At 43.2% G+C, this 14,075-nt stretch overlaps 1 protein-coding gene across 1 annotated transcript in view; it reads left to right on the top strand.

Moving 5' to 3' along the window:
• Positions 1-14,075, top strand: part of EXT1 (exostosin glycosyltransferase 1) — a 232,019-nt gene that overhangs the window by 115,843 nt on the left and 102,101 nt on the right. The window lies entirely within an intron of this gene.

The raw sequence follows: 14,075 nt of genomic DNA, 5'->3' as shown, positions 1-14,075 counted from the left end.
AAAATGTTGCATTCAGTCCCTACGGCAAAGATTCCATTCTACAATGCCAGTCACGTCCACATTTCCGGCATGCTCTCACCAAGCATTGTACTGGCAGTTCTGGGAAGAAACATGCCTGAACAAGGAGTCCAGCTTTTTATGTCACTGCCTGAGATTGGTACATGGTGCACAGGACTGTTCTACATTTCTTTTTCCAGAATTGTGTGGCAGCCATTTTGTGTGTTGCGCCAGGGCCCAGACTATGCAGTGGGAATACTTTTCAGGCCACAAAATGGCTTCCTCCACTCTCTAGGCAACAAGTAAATTAATTTCTCGTAAGTCATGAGGCCTAAGTGTTTTCTGTGACTGCTGGTATATCTAGCAAAAAGTACCCGCGCATACCACTGGTGTATACAATTTCTGGTTTGCAATAAGCCGCTATTAGAAGTATTCAATAACGATGCGTGTATAATCTGTTGAAGCTGAGCAGAGTTTTAATTAACTATTTCGGTATAATATAGTTTATATCCAATTACTTAAATGTGAAAAGATTAAAATGTTGCCTTCCGTTTAATCCTTTTGTGGTTTAAGACTGCGCAAATCTCATTTAAAATTTAGCTCTTTTTTTTTTTTTTTTGGTACAACCATCTAGTAGTGATATAAACCGAATAAAAATACTGAATCCTTTGTATCCTTCTGTTTATGCATATTGCACTCTTCTAGGTTATATCTGTATGATGATTGACTGGCATTATGTAATGTATGGTACCCTAGCAATAAACGGTGATAAGTAATCAGAGCAATATGTGGAAGTCCGTGTCATCTTAAATATTGCCTAGAAATGGCTTCCTACGCTGCTCTTGTGGGCGGTGGGTGCATGTAGTATTCCCTGCTATTCTGTAAGTTTTAACCGACCTGACAGAAAAACTACCCGTTAAAATGGGGGCCAACTCTGTTTCTTTAGTATCAAGCCCACTCTTTTTGTCGTCCACTTTTTCAAAATGGCTGCAGACATTAGTGTGAGTTGGGACTGGACTGGGAAAAAAAAACAAAGCTGCCGCCTTAGTGCTTGTGGGCTCGTATAAGTCTGTGGCCAAACACGTCTCAGCCGCATCGCATAGTCCACGTCCTTCACTCGCAATTGTGAGACGAATGACGGAGCCCCAGAGAATAATCCGCTGTGTGGAGCCATCCCCAGAACTCCATTGAAGAGGGTGGCGGTTGAGGTGATTTATCTTTTTTTATACAGTTTTTTTTTTTTTTTTAATTAGGATTACTACATACTAACATTTCTATTTTCAAATCATGACCATGTTGTGGGTTAACCTGCCATACCACTGCTGCTCTGTTTAGAAGTAACTTGGCTCCATTACAGGCTACCAAATCTCCTTTTACATCTTTAGAACAGTGTCTTCGTGGTCATTAAAATGCTCCAGTTATTGGAATATATATTATGGAACTTAATAATGTATAATCCTTTTTAGATCTCATTTTGAGAGAATTTGCCACAAGCTCTAGGGTCCAGGAGGTTTTGTCTTTATTTGGGTATCTCCCATAATTTTCACAAGTTTACAAGACGATGATTAAAACCGTTCTAGGAACCATCAATTCCCCCTTACCCTGTTCATTTTGCAGGATCTGGAACCTGAAGCATTGTGAGTTGCATATAGCAGGTAGGATGCTAGGGGACTGGCTAGTGACTGTTAACGGCACATGTTGGTTTGCTGTTTTAGTTATGCCGCTTGGAGGAAAAATGAACGATAGCGATATGATCGGTTATCGTTCATATCGTGCATTTTAATCGTACCGTGTGTGCACACCATAAGAGTTGTGAATATATCTTCCTGTGCTCAGATTTACGCTGATTGGGTAACAAGGGAGTTGTAAGGATTTCCAGATAAGATGATTTCTCTGTGGGCTGCTGCTTTGAATATTGCTTCATCTCCGAATAATATGTTTGTTAAAACATAATTTCCCGTCTTTACCTCTTCCAGGCTGAAGGAATTAGAGGTGTACAAGTCAAGGTTACATATGGTGTATTACTCATAGATTCTCAGAGATAAAACCTCTCAAAGGATCTAAACTTTCCTGTATCTGGGAAGGCGTTTCTCTCCGTATTACAGAGGAATGGTTTATATCAGGCCCTGCAAATTGGCAGACATTTGGTGCTCATTTAGTTGAACACTTGAGAGACATATTCAGAATATGTTGGTCTCTGATTAGAATCCGAGTGCTCTGCCGTTTTCTCACGGTTTTCATGGGTGTGTCGTATTTGGAAATAACCTAAATTGTTGCTCTGTGTCAGGGTACTTTGCCGTTAATCGCTATGAAGTTAGTGGAAGAATAATTTGTAAAATGCATATGCAAAATTTGTATGGGACCTGGGGATCTATTTGCTAAACCTTGGATGGAGAATAAAGTACCAGCCAATCAGCTCCTAACTGCCTTGTCACAGGCTGTCTTTGAAAAATGACAGGAGCTGGTTGGTTGGTACTTGATCTCCATTCAAGGCTTAGTAAATAGACCCCCTGATCATTTATTTATGCGTGAACATGGATGCAGATTAAGCGGTGATTGCAGTGGGGTGATTTGTGCCATTTTAATTTTTTTTTTTTTTTTAATTTTATATTTTGATAAACTAATAGTGGTAAATGATAAGGAAATCACTTGTCTGGCCATAGGGCTGTTTGACCTTGATCTGGCTGCGCGTGCTAAATTTGTTGCACAGCTCGGATAAACGTCGACCGGACTGACCAGACGGGATGGCTACAAATTCGTCCTTCAGCTCTAACCGATATTCATGAGATGGTGTTTTGTTCAGCAGTCCATAGGGGTGCCGCTCTATAAGAACCTTGTCCAGCTGTGAAGATTCACAGTGCCATTTAGTTCTGGGTTGGGCATCTTAAAATAGAGGAGATTGCTTAAAATTGGGCATAGGGCGATATGTGGCAAACAACATTCTAAAGTGGAGGTCATTAAGGGCAGCATTGTAGATCCTCCAAGTCTTCCTGCTTTAGAGAGATCTCCTTACAAATAGTTATAAAGTGTGGGGATTATAGATTGAAGGCCATATTCACTTAGAGGCGAAAAGTCTGAGGTCGGACTTTTCGCCATCATCGCAGGTTTTCCTGGAGATAAAGTATCGGGCACGTGCCCGCGTATCCCCGTATTCAATTACGGATTCGGCGAAAACGGGACCCGGCGGAAAGGTAAGTAGCAAAGTCCTGTCACTTTTTGGGGAAATCAGTTACCCCCCCACAAGATGTACTGACATGGGGGATCACTATGGGTACCCCCGTAAAGCCCTGCTAAAGGTATTGAGGATTTGTAAAGGGTTTTAGGGTATTTAAAGGTATTTAGGGTTTGTCGGCAGGTGCTTTAATGCGTCTTTCACAAAGTGGTGAAGAATAGTATTTAGCAAAATTTGTTTAAAAAAAATAAAATAAAACTAGTCCCATCAAATTTGGGGTACATGAAAATGGGTGCAAGCATATTTTTAAGTCCCGCATTCTAAAAAAAAAACACCTGCCGCATACTTGGGAACCCCCCCATAGTCTATTTTGCTATATTTTAATTTTGTCTCACCACTTTTTTTTTGCCCCCAAAACTATACCATTTTTTTTGGGGTGTCCTATGCTACTTTTTTATTTTTTTTTGACAGATAACTTTTAGGGGATATTTCAAGGGCTGCAGGGTACTTTTTTAAAGTTTACACCCCAAAACCCCAATACTGCACTTTTTTTCGCCACCTATTCTATGGTGAAAAGTTATCCCCGTCTTTGACAAACACTTTTTGCACCTGCAAAAAAGTCTTTGATATTGAATATGGGGAAAAGTGAAAATGGCGAAAATGACGTCATCGGCGATAAATTATTGCCAATAATGAACTTTCGCTTCTGATTGAATACGCCCCTTAGGATTATAAAGGCTGCCCCCCGCCACTAGCTGAAGCACTCGTGCCTGGCGCTGTGGACGCGAGGTGTGGGGTGGTTCATCCTCTGCTACTGAAAGTTTTTTTTATGTTTATTCTAGTGCTGTAACCTACACAGGAAATGTGAACCAGATCGGCAAGGGGAAAAACACGCAGAGACTCGGCGGAACGTACGCAGGGACGGCGATGTAAAACTAGGCGCGGAACAACTTGTGTGCGCACGCCCCAGCACCCAGCCCTGAGCAGGCACCACTCCTTATTACAGTTCATGAAAGCGGGGTCCATATCATGCCATCGCAGAAAGCTTCTGAGGAACGCTGCATCTGGCATTTAAAAAAGTTTAATGAACTGGTCTCATCACTATTTTTCTCTCCCGTGCGCACTAATCCAAGTGAGCATTGCATCTAGCCGGCGAACATCATAATCAGACCTAATTGACTGGCTTTTATATCGTACTTGAGCAAAGAGCAAGCTTTGACACACACTGTTAGCTAGGGAAATGGTAGCGGCATTGTATTAGCGATAGATTAGATAGACTATGATATCCATCCAAGTGTCGTCTTGTTGTGCTATTTGTTACCTGGAACAGCAGGTGCTCCAATCTGTGCTACAAAACGATCGTGACTCCGTTCATTATTAAAATAACCGATAACGTTTTGGAGTGTCTGGACGTCCGCAGCTGTTCTCTGCATATGTTGTTGTGTTCACTCCTCTCCATCTAGATTACCGAAAAAGCCAGGTCTAAAAAGATTCGACTCACCGCTGAATTAAATCATTGACTCCCATTGGGAGAGATGTATCGAGGCTCGGAGAAAGACGAGAAGCGGCTCGAAGTAACCAATCAGCTTCAGTCATTTATCTAGTGCAGTCTTTGAGATGACAGAAGCTAATTGGTGGTTTTGCACAACTGCTCCAGTTTTCTCCATCCCAGGCTTGATACCACTCCCCTATTGTCTTTAAATCAGAATTAAACCTAAACGCTACTTTTTTTTTTTTTCTTTACTTTAATTTTTTTTGTGTGTGTTTTATTATTAAAAGGTGGATTTTACAGAGGATATAAGTAACCACGTTATTTTTCAACATTTACATAGTAGGGATGTCCAACGAAGGGTTCGCAGTCGATGGTGGAAGCGGTTAAGAACCATTGATGTTTTGACCCATCTATGGGTATACTTGCTGTGGGTCACAGGTAGCTGGTGGACCAATCTGAGAAGGGGGTGGAGCTAAGAGACCTAATGGGGGTCAGGGGCTAAGCACAATAAGTGTTTTTTTGAAACCCCCCTACACTTTGTCCATTGGGCCTTAAACTGGAGCCGAGGTTGCCTACAGATGATCCGGTTTTGTTCACCTTTTCACCTGAAGATATAGCTCTGATATTCAGCTAAATAGTTCAGCAAATTGGTATACCTATTGCAGGTGGTCTTCAGCGGAGTGCTCAGCTTTCATGTTAAGGGGTTACAATCAAAGGGGCCGATTTTAATTCGGCACGCTCTTCAATCCAACAGTTTCAAGTGAAGCCAGAGAATGCTGTTCCTCGCGACTTAACCTGGGCGTTTAATCTGAGAATGCCGGTTCTCACAACTAAAGTACCGTCCGTGAGGCTGTTAGCGCCGCGCTAAGCCGAAAAACAGCCTCGCGGCCGGCACTTCAGTCGGATTTTCTCCACGGACCCTCAGGAGGGTGCGAGAAGAAATCATTTAGTCGCTGAATTAAACAGCTCCGGGAGCTCCCTCCCGGCGTTATCGACAGCGCGCTGAATTGAATTGGCCCCACAGTTTGAAACAGAGCGACGAGAGTTGAGTTCTAGGCCGATGGCTGCTATTTGATTTAATGACGCCATAACGCAGAATGTCTTTCGAGAACTTCGTTCCATTAAAGGGTTATTACTGTTATGCAGAAGGCTCAAGTCAAATGATTCCTTTATGGAGAGTCTCGCAGTCTCTTCCGGACTTTCACTCTTATTGCTCCGCTTCAAGCTAATTTGTTGTGTAAATTATTATTTTTTTTTAGATAAGAAAACTTGGATGTTTTCAGCAGTGTCTGGACCCCGCTGCAGGGGCCGTGCAATGTCCCTGTTACCCGGTAACTCTTCTCCTGTGCGCCTCCTGTGTTATCTTACTATTTAGGCCTAAGTAAATTATGGAAATGCTCTGCGGAGCTCCGAGCTCGCAGGTAGAAGCTGGGATTTGTCCTCCGTTTTAGTTATTTGCTAATGGGCAGATCGTTTGACAATACTTTTTTTTTTTTTTTTTCTGAGACATTTGGCTCCATGCCAGGGTAAGACTGGCGAGCCAGCTGGAGGGCGGGCGTAACAGGCAGGGGGGGGGCTCCTGGGGACCAAATTCAGTCAGATGTAATAAATGGGAGCTCCAAGGAAGTTCCAGTGGAGCTGAATCCGTGCCAACGGCCCGGCTATACGTCATTTATCTGAGCCTTGCCTGACACTTTAATAGTTTGATTAGTTTAAGAAGAATACTGTTGTTGTATCTGCCCTCAATTAAGCTGAGCATTAGATTAACTTGTTTCCTCTATCGTGGATTTGCCTTGACTGGTTATTAACCCTTTTTCTGTGGAGAGTAAGTCGGAGAAGCAGAACAGTGTGCTAATTAATGCCTTCGTCCTGATGCCTATAATACACTAACCATGGAAGTGCCAACCCTTTCTCTTATGTGGTATTTTCTCTTTTAAAGGACTGTTTTTTGGGTTGTTTTTTTTTTGCATGTGTCTGTAATAGCGATGAGGTTTGGCTTTATAAATGCTATACCAAACACACAAAAGAATCCTAACGTGATGTTCCTAACAGTGAAACGAAATGGGGAGCACAAATTGGGGAGGGGAAGGTCTATGTGATTTTTTTTTTTGATTTTTTTTTCCTGCTTTATCAAAAATTCAGAAGTTGCTCACTGCCTGTTTCCAAAGTCACCGACTTGATTATGTATATTCTTAAATAGATTTTTAGGGGTCATTTAGAGTAGGCGCGGCACGAGATCGGGCAACGAAGGAGACGAGCCATGGTGCCGCTAAATTGCGTTTCCACGCCGTTACAATGGCAACTTGCCCCCCCTCGCTTCTAATTGAATTGACCCCCATAGAGTAGAATTATCTTTGTCTTCTGGATATAAAACACTATTCCACCCATTTTGTAGAGATTAATGGGAGCTCCAAATAAGCAAAGGCTAAGGCTTGAGTACACATTGGGCAGGCGGCAATTTTGCCGATGGTCTGTGCGATTTACCTTCACCCCGGACCAGGCAGATTACCGGTACACATTACCCGATGTAATGAACAACGGAACAACCCCGCACAGCCTCGCGTACGATGTCGTGTCATTAGCCGCGCAGCGCGGCCAAAAACACGATATTGCTTGCTACCCCGCTGGTACACTTTAGACGATGGGCCCGATCTATCGTTCCGATCGCTACAGAACAATATATCGGACAATATATCGTCTAATGTGTACCCAGACTTACACTGTATAAGCAATATCATTTGAATACGTCCCTTTTTTTTTTTTTTAAATAATGTGTCTTCATTGTAGGATTAGACATTGGAGCCACCTCCTACTTCCGACCATCCCTCTCTGACCCTTACAGGGGTTTTAAAAAATAAATAAAATGAATTGTCTGTTAATAGAATGCCCTTTATTCTATATGGGTCAACTTTTTATAAGGCTACAGAAATCCCCAATCCCGCTCCTCTGTCTCAGGCATTGTCTGATAAATTTGATGCTCTATTTGTGCCTGATGAGTTAATAAGAATTTTGTAGATGTTTGGTTACAAAGCGATCAGACATAATTGGGAGCTTAGAGAATAAACCATTGATCTGTTATAGGATTTTTCACCACGAAAGACTTTTAACGCAATGGTTTGCCTTTCACAATGACATTTGTTACGTCTCCTACGCATGGCGAGAAGATTAAACAAAACTGAACGATGGATATTAAACCCTTGTTTAGGAAAGTGCCCATTGGTTTTGCTGACTGCGTAGAGGAAAAACGTACCGGATGTGTGTGTCCTCTCCAACATCTCTCTCTACGCGCAAAGTGCTGCCTCTTTGAATCCCTCTTGTATGATGAGCTACATGTCCCCTATGACCTTTTGGCTCCGGGAAAATGTCTTCCACTGTGTTACTCTGAAACGCCAATCACTCATCGCGTTGATGTATAGCTCATGTCCACATATTTCCCTGGCAGTGTGGAGATTTAATCCACGGATTAATCAGTGTGACTGATGAAAGAGATGCCAGGACCCCGCACAATCTGTCATCCGAGCTATGTCAGATATGTCCTCGGGAACCCATAGAGGATTTTAATTATTATTTTTGTTTTTAGCCCTGGTCATTTCTGTTGCACTCCACTGCCCCGGACGGTCATGGGAAACGCTTTCTTCAGAGCTTTTAATGGTTGGTCTAGTTCCCAAACTGTAATTTGATAATTGTGTATATATGGAAATCTAAATTTCTAGAAGAGTCCGTAGCCTGTGTGACTAGGCCTGCGTTCGGTCTAACTTTAAAAAAAAAAATGTTTTATTATAAATGAGATAAACCCCCCCCCCCCAATTGTAAAATCATGCTAAATTAGTCCACACCTGATGTTTCCAAACCGGCCCCTTTCCTCCTGAATCCACACCCTTTCCTAACATGCTGTCCATAGCAACCAATCCAATTCTAGCTATGCTTTTCCAGAAGGTGCTAGATAAATGTTACGTAGAATGTGATTGGTTGCTATGGGCAACATCTCAACTTCTAAAAACCTGCTCATTAGTAAATATGGGGGTCTATTTATTAAGCCTTGGATGGAGATAAAGTACCAGCCAACCAGCTCCTAACTGTCATTTTTCAAACCCAGCCTGTGACATGACAGTTAGGAGTTGATTGGCTGGTACTTTATCCATGGTCACTTTATATCCATTCAAGGCTCGGTAAATAGATCCCTATACCCCTTAAGTGTCTACCTACATGGCACTTAGTAGAGGAGATGTTGGATTCTTACTGATTATTCTACTGCAAGGGTTTGCTTAGAACGTGATAGATAAATATAGTCTGTGTTCATGGGAATAGGACATTTGTTTGCAGAGAGTAATGATTCCGGCTGAAGATTACCATTTTTCTTGCCCGTTTACAAGAGATTTATTTTTGCTGATAGCGCAGTATCAGACCTGTGCCTCTGGCACGTAACATGCTCATTCACAAACCGGAACGATTTAGGAACATTTTGTTGCTGCGGAAAATAGACTTGGTTCATCATATGCAGATTTTTGGTTTTGGTGCGGTTTAATGTTAGGAGGATTTTTAGGTGTCCTTTTTTTTTTTTTTTCTTTCCATTATTTTGGGAATCTGAATTGGCAAATCATTTAGGAATTCTTTGCGGTTGTGTCGGTTTGCCTGGCACGGATGTATCTCTGTGTTTCCAGTATGAAAGCCTGTGTGATCTTCTGTGCCCTACTTTTCCCGTAAGTAGCGCCAGATTTCTCCCCCCCATGAAAGCGCTTTTTCTTAAACCTAATTTAATGTGTAATAATTTTATTCAGTGGGTTCTTTTTTTTTATGAATAAATGTAGCCTTTTGTTCTGTATAGCTGAGGAGAAGTCTTGTTTCCTATATTGTAAAAAAAAAGTTAGTTTCTCCTGCTTGTATGTATGTGAGTTTGTATATACATGTGTTATATATATTTGTGTGTGTATACATGTGGGCGTGTGTGTGTATGTATATGTGTGTGTGTATGTATATGTGTGTGTGTATGTATATATATGTATGTGTGTGTGTATATATATATATATATATATATATATATATATGTATGTATGTGTGTATGTGTATATATATATATATATATATATGTATGTATGTATATATGTATATGTATATATATGTGTATGTGTATGTATATATATGTATATGTATATATATGTATGTGTGTATGTATATATATGTATGTGTGTATATATGTATGTGTGTATGTATATATATGTGTATGTATGTATGTGTGAGTGTATATGTGGTGTTCCCGCTAGGCTGTTTTAGCAGGGCGCTGCGCCCTGCCCTCCTTCTGGAGGGCAAAAAGCGTCCCTGCCCTCACCGCGCAGCGCACGGCTAAGACACCCACCGGGAGCCGTCTTCGCCTGCGGGTCACAGTGTCCCGCGGGTGGGGAAATGACCCGGTCAACGCCGGTGAATAGACGCTGGGCGCATGCACCTGTCATCTATTCTACATGTCAGCAGCGATTGGGGGCTGCCTGGCGTGTCCGTAAGTGCTGGGCACGCCCCCCAAGAGTGACGAAAAGGTGACACATCTTAGACACTCCCCCTTTTCAATGGCCACACCCCCTTTTCGTCATGCGCGGAAGTGCCCTCTCTAGCTCCGGTGCCCTGAACACTACATACATACATACATACATACATACATATATACATACTTTTATAGTGTCTGTGTATCTGCTTCAAATTGGTTAATCCTGGACAAAATGGAGTACGAGAAACATTTATTTACTTCAAAAACATTTGACCTATGTGATTCGGGGCTGAAATTTCACTTCCTAATAGTGATTTCATAAAAATCTCATTAGCGCATAATCTTACTTGTATGCCTGGGTAACCAAAATGTAGTCTTTATTTCATTACAATACACTGCTGTATTGTCTTCCTGTTTCTGTGGATAGAAGACATAGAGGATGCTTTGTGCTGCACCCCCCACTGCTGAGTTATGTTTTTAGGCTGGAGCGATAAAACGAGGGAGGGTGATATACTGTCCCCCAGCCAGCAAGGATATACGGTGTATGATTTTAGTACTTGGATTTAAATTTTACGGTGAAGACAATTTCTTGGATGCGGTGATTCAAGGTCGGCTCAGGTGATTTTCAAACAGGGGAAATGGCTGTACGAATGGCTTCCTATTGATATACGGTATCTGGCTCGCGGAGAATTCTGCGGACCTGTCCCAGGGTTAAAACAACGTTATGAAATCTGTAGTGTAAAACTCTGTGGGACTTGTGCACAACTAAATGCATTTGCATACAGTCGGAGTATGTACATCTATATGTGGGGCGATTTAATTTAGCGCGCTAAGTGCGACTACAACCAGTAAAGTCAGAAAATGCTGGTTACCACGCTTAAAGCTGGGTGTTTGGTCGCTGTAATCGAACATTCTACGACTAAAGTGCCGGCCGCGAGGCTGTTAGCACCGCGCTAAGCTGGTAAACAGCATCGCGCCCAACACTGAAGTCTGATATCTGCTCGCACCTCAGCAGGGTGCGAGCAGAAATCCTTTAGTATGTCTTAACAGTGTGTTTAATCGAATAGCTTGGGAACTCCATCAGGATCGTGCTGAATATGAATCGCCCCATGGTGTGCCTGGATAACATTGATATTTGCTTTGCGCTGTCTGGTTTTGTTGGTCGCTAGAAACCGGCCAGTGGTAACATCGCAACTGGATAGATCATTTTAATATTATTCATCACAAAACCTGTCCCGCCATGTCCACACGATCCCTGCCTCATTTTATCTGTTTTTTATTTTTTTTATTTTACATGTCAGTCGTTCACCATGTCCTCGTAGGACAATTGTCAGTGCAGCTTTGTGACAGAACGAGGCATCCTTCCCCTCACTTTAAATATAGCCCGCTGATGAATAGACGGGACGTCCGACTCCTGCTATATTTAACATGCCATGTTGATCTGAATCTCCTCAGTACCAGGACGTCTCCTAGCTTTCAATTAGAATATCATGGATTGGAACTTGTGATTCTGAGGGGCTCTTATACATCGTGCAATCTTCCTAAAGGTGTCTGGTTTTTTTAAATTTTAAAGCTAAAATAGAAATATATAGTGCCCTATTTTTGGATTCAACCTTATGCTGCACAGGCATTCCTTTTTTAACGGTAACTGACAATATTAAGTGCAAGTAGCCCAGGTATTGTGGTGCTCATTCTAGCACTCTGTCACAATCCGTGCAGTTCCTTTTTCCTGCCTGGGGTGTCGCTCTCTGCTCTGGTGCTACTAGCACACTCTGGTATGTAATACTATATATCTCAGCGGTTTGTTGCATTAGCCTGAGTGTGCTTAGTAGCACCAGCGTAGACAGTGACACCCCTGGCAGGAAAGAGGAACTGCATGGGTTGTGACCGTTACAGGGTGCTAAAATGAACACTATGGGGGTGATTCAATTGTGGCACACGCCCCCTGCTGGGCGTCGATGCGAATAGGCGCCCGTCGGAGCAATTCAATCCATTAGCATTTACCGTACCGGGTTTAGCTTCACACAGTTGGTCAACCTATCAAAAGAGGAGGTTAGGGCGCCCAAACAGCCCTGTGGGTGCCCAAACAGCCCTGTGGGCGCCCAAACCACCGTCGGGGCGCCCAAAAAACGGGACGTTTCTTCTCGCACATCAGCAGGCGGACTGTGTCCCCCCTCAGCTTTATGCATCCGAACGGAGCAACAATTGAATTGCTCCGTCAGGCACCTATTCCCATAGACGCTCAGCAGGGGGCGCGCGCGCGTCACAATTGAATCACCCCCTGTATTGTGGCTAGGATTATCCGTTCATGGCTAAAACGTCTATATAGGCTACCTGAGAGAGGGATAGGTATCGTTCGTCAGCTGGACAGACGTATGTGACTGCACTGAAATGAGCATTAAAGTTTTATTGCTCATTTGTTTCCGTTAACAGTGGTCCATATGCCATTAGAACTGGTCTGATAGTTAAAGATAACTGCTGATCAGCTTCCGCGTCTCATATTTTAATAAAAACAGCTTTTTGGTTTCTCTGTTACCCTGATGATGCAATACTGATGTGTCTACAAAATCTAGGGGTCTATTTACTAAGCCTCGGGTGGAGATAGTCAACGGAGAGAAAGTACCAGCCATTCAGCTCCTCACAGCCATGTCACAGGCTGTATTTGAAAAATGAGGTAGGAGCTGGTTGGCTAGTACTTTATCTCTGTTCACTTTATCTTCATCCAAGGCTTGGTAAATAATACCCCCTAGTCCAGGCCCGGCCAACCTGTGGCTCTCCAGCTGTTGTGAAACTACAAGTCCCAGCATGCCTTGCCAGAGTTTTAGCATTCCCTAATAGTAAAACTGTGGCAAGGCATTCTGGGACTTGTAGTTTCATAACAGCAGGAGAGCCACAGGTTGGCCAGGCCTGCATTAGTGTCTATACGCCGTGAGGTGCTGTTTGGTACACCTGAGGCACTAGTGTACGAGGACACATCTCTAGGCGCTGGTGACACTTCCTGCAAGGAAATACACATCTAGTGCGCTACACTGCTGCGTTACAGACCGTGGCAGTCCCTCACGTGGAAACACCTCTGCCTACATATACTAATTTTAAAAACAAAAACCCCTCCTCTTGTGCAGTGATCCGGCATCATGTCACAAATTAATCATCTTCTTTAGCTCCAGAAGTTGTCTGTCTGTCTTTATTTTTTTTTACTTCTTTAAGATTTAATTGTTAGAAAAAAAATATAACCTCTATTTAAAGGAGGAAATATGTGGGCTCACCCAAAATGGCGCCTTCTCTGAAATTATGGGGGGAATGAAATTGTTTTTACCTTGGCTGTTACTAATGGGCCCCTGACTGAGCAATTGTTACTCTGATCTGGCAAGAGGGCTGCCTTATGCTGGGCATACACGGCCAGATAAAAATGCCTGTCAGACCGACAGACATTTTATCTGACCGGCTGCCAGCCGCCGATGTCGCCGGCATACACTGTGAGATTTCTCTCACAGTGTATTCGGCAGACATCTGCGCTCCGCCCCCGGAGGAGGAGACATTTCCCTGTTCCTTTCCGTAGGAAGGAACACAGGAAATGTCTGTCTGTCGGCTGTGGCTGGGCGTACACTGCCCGATGCGGCCGACAGTTTACCGGGAAATATCGCGTCGGACGGGCATGCTGGACAATCCGGCATGCCCGGCCGAGCAATATTTAACCCTCGGTCGCCCCCCCACACGCTACAATTATCGGGGCGATCCGCCGATATCAGGCGGATCGCCCCGATAATTGTAGCGTGTATGGCCAGCATTAGGTGGAGAGCACAAATCGTCAATGTCCATCTGTTGGGCACGATAAGTTATGGATGTCTGCGGAAGTCGCGCCCATCTGCATAACAATTGAATACCGACTGAGGCACCCATTACTTATGGGTGCCCAATAACAATTGTCACCCCCA

The sequence above is a fragment of the Taudactylus pleione genome, unplaced genomic scaffold (assembly GCF_031769625.1).
Source record: "Taudactylus pleione unplaced genomic scaffold, aTauple2 ptg000510l, whole genome shotgun sequence".
In the NCBI taxonomy this organism is placed as follows: domain Eukaryota; kingdom Metazoa; phylum Chordata; class Amphibia; order Anura; family Myobatrachidae; genus Taudactylus; species Taudactylus pleione.
This window is presented reverse-complemented; position numbering and strand designations above follow the sequence as displayed.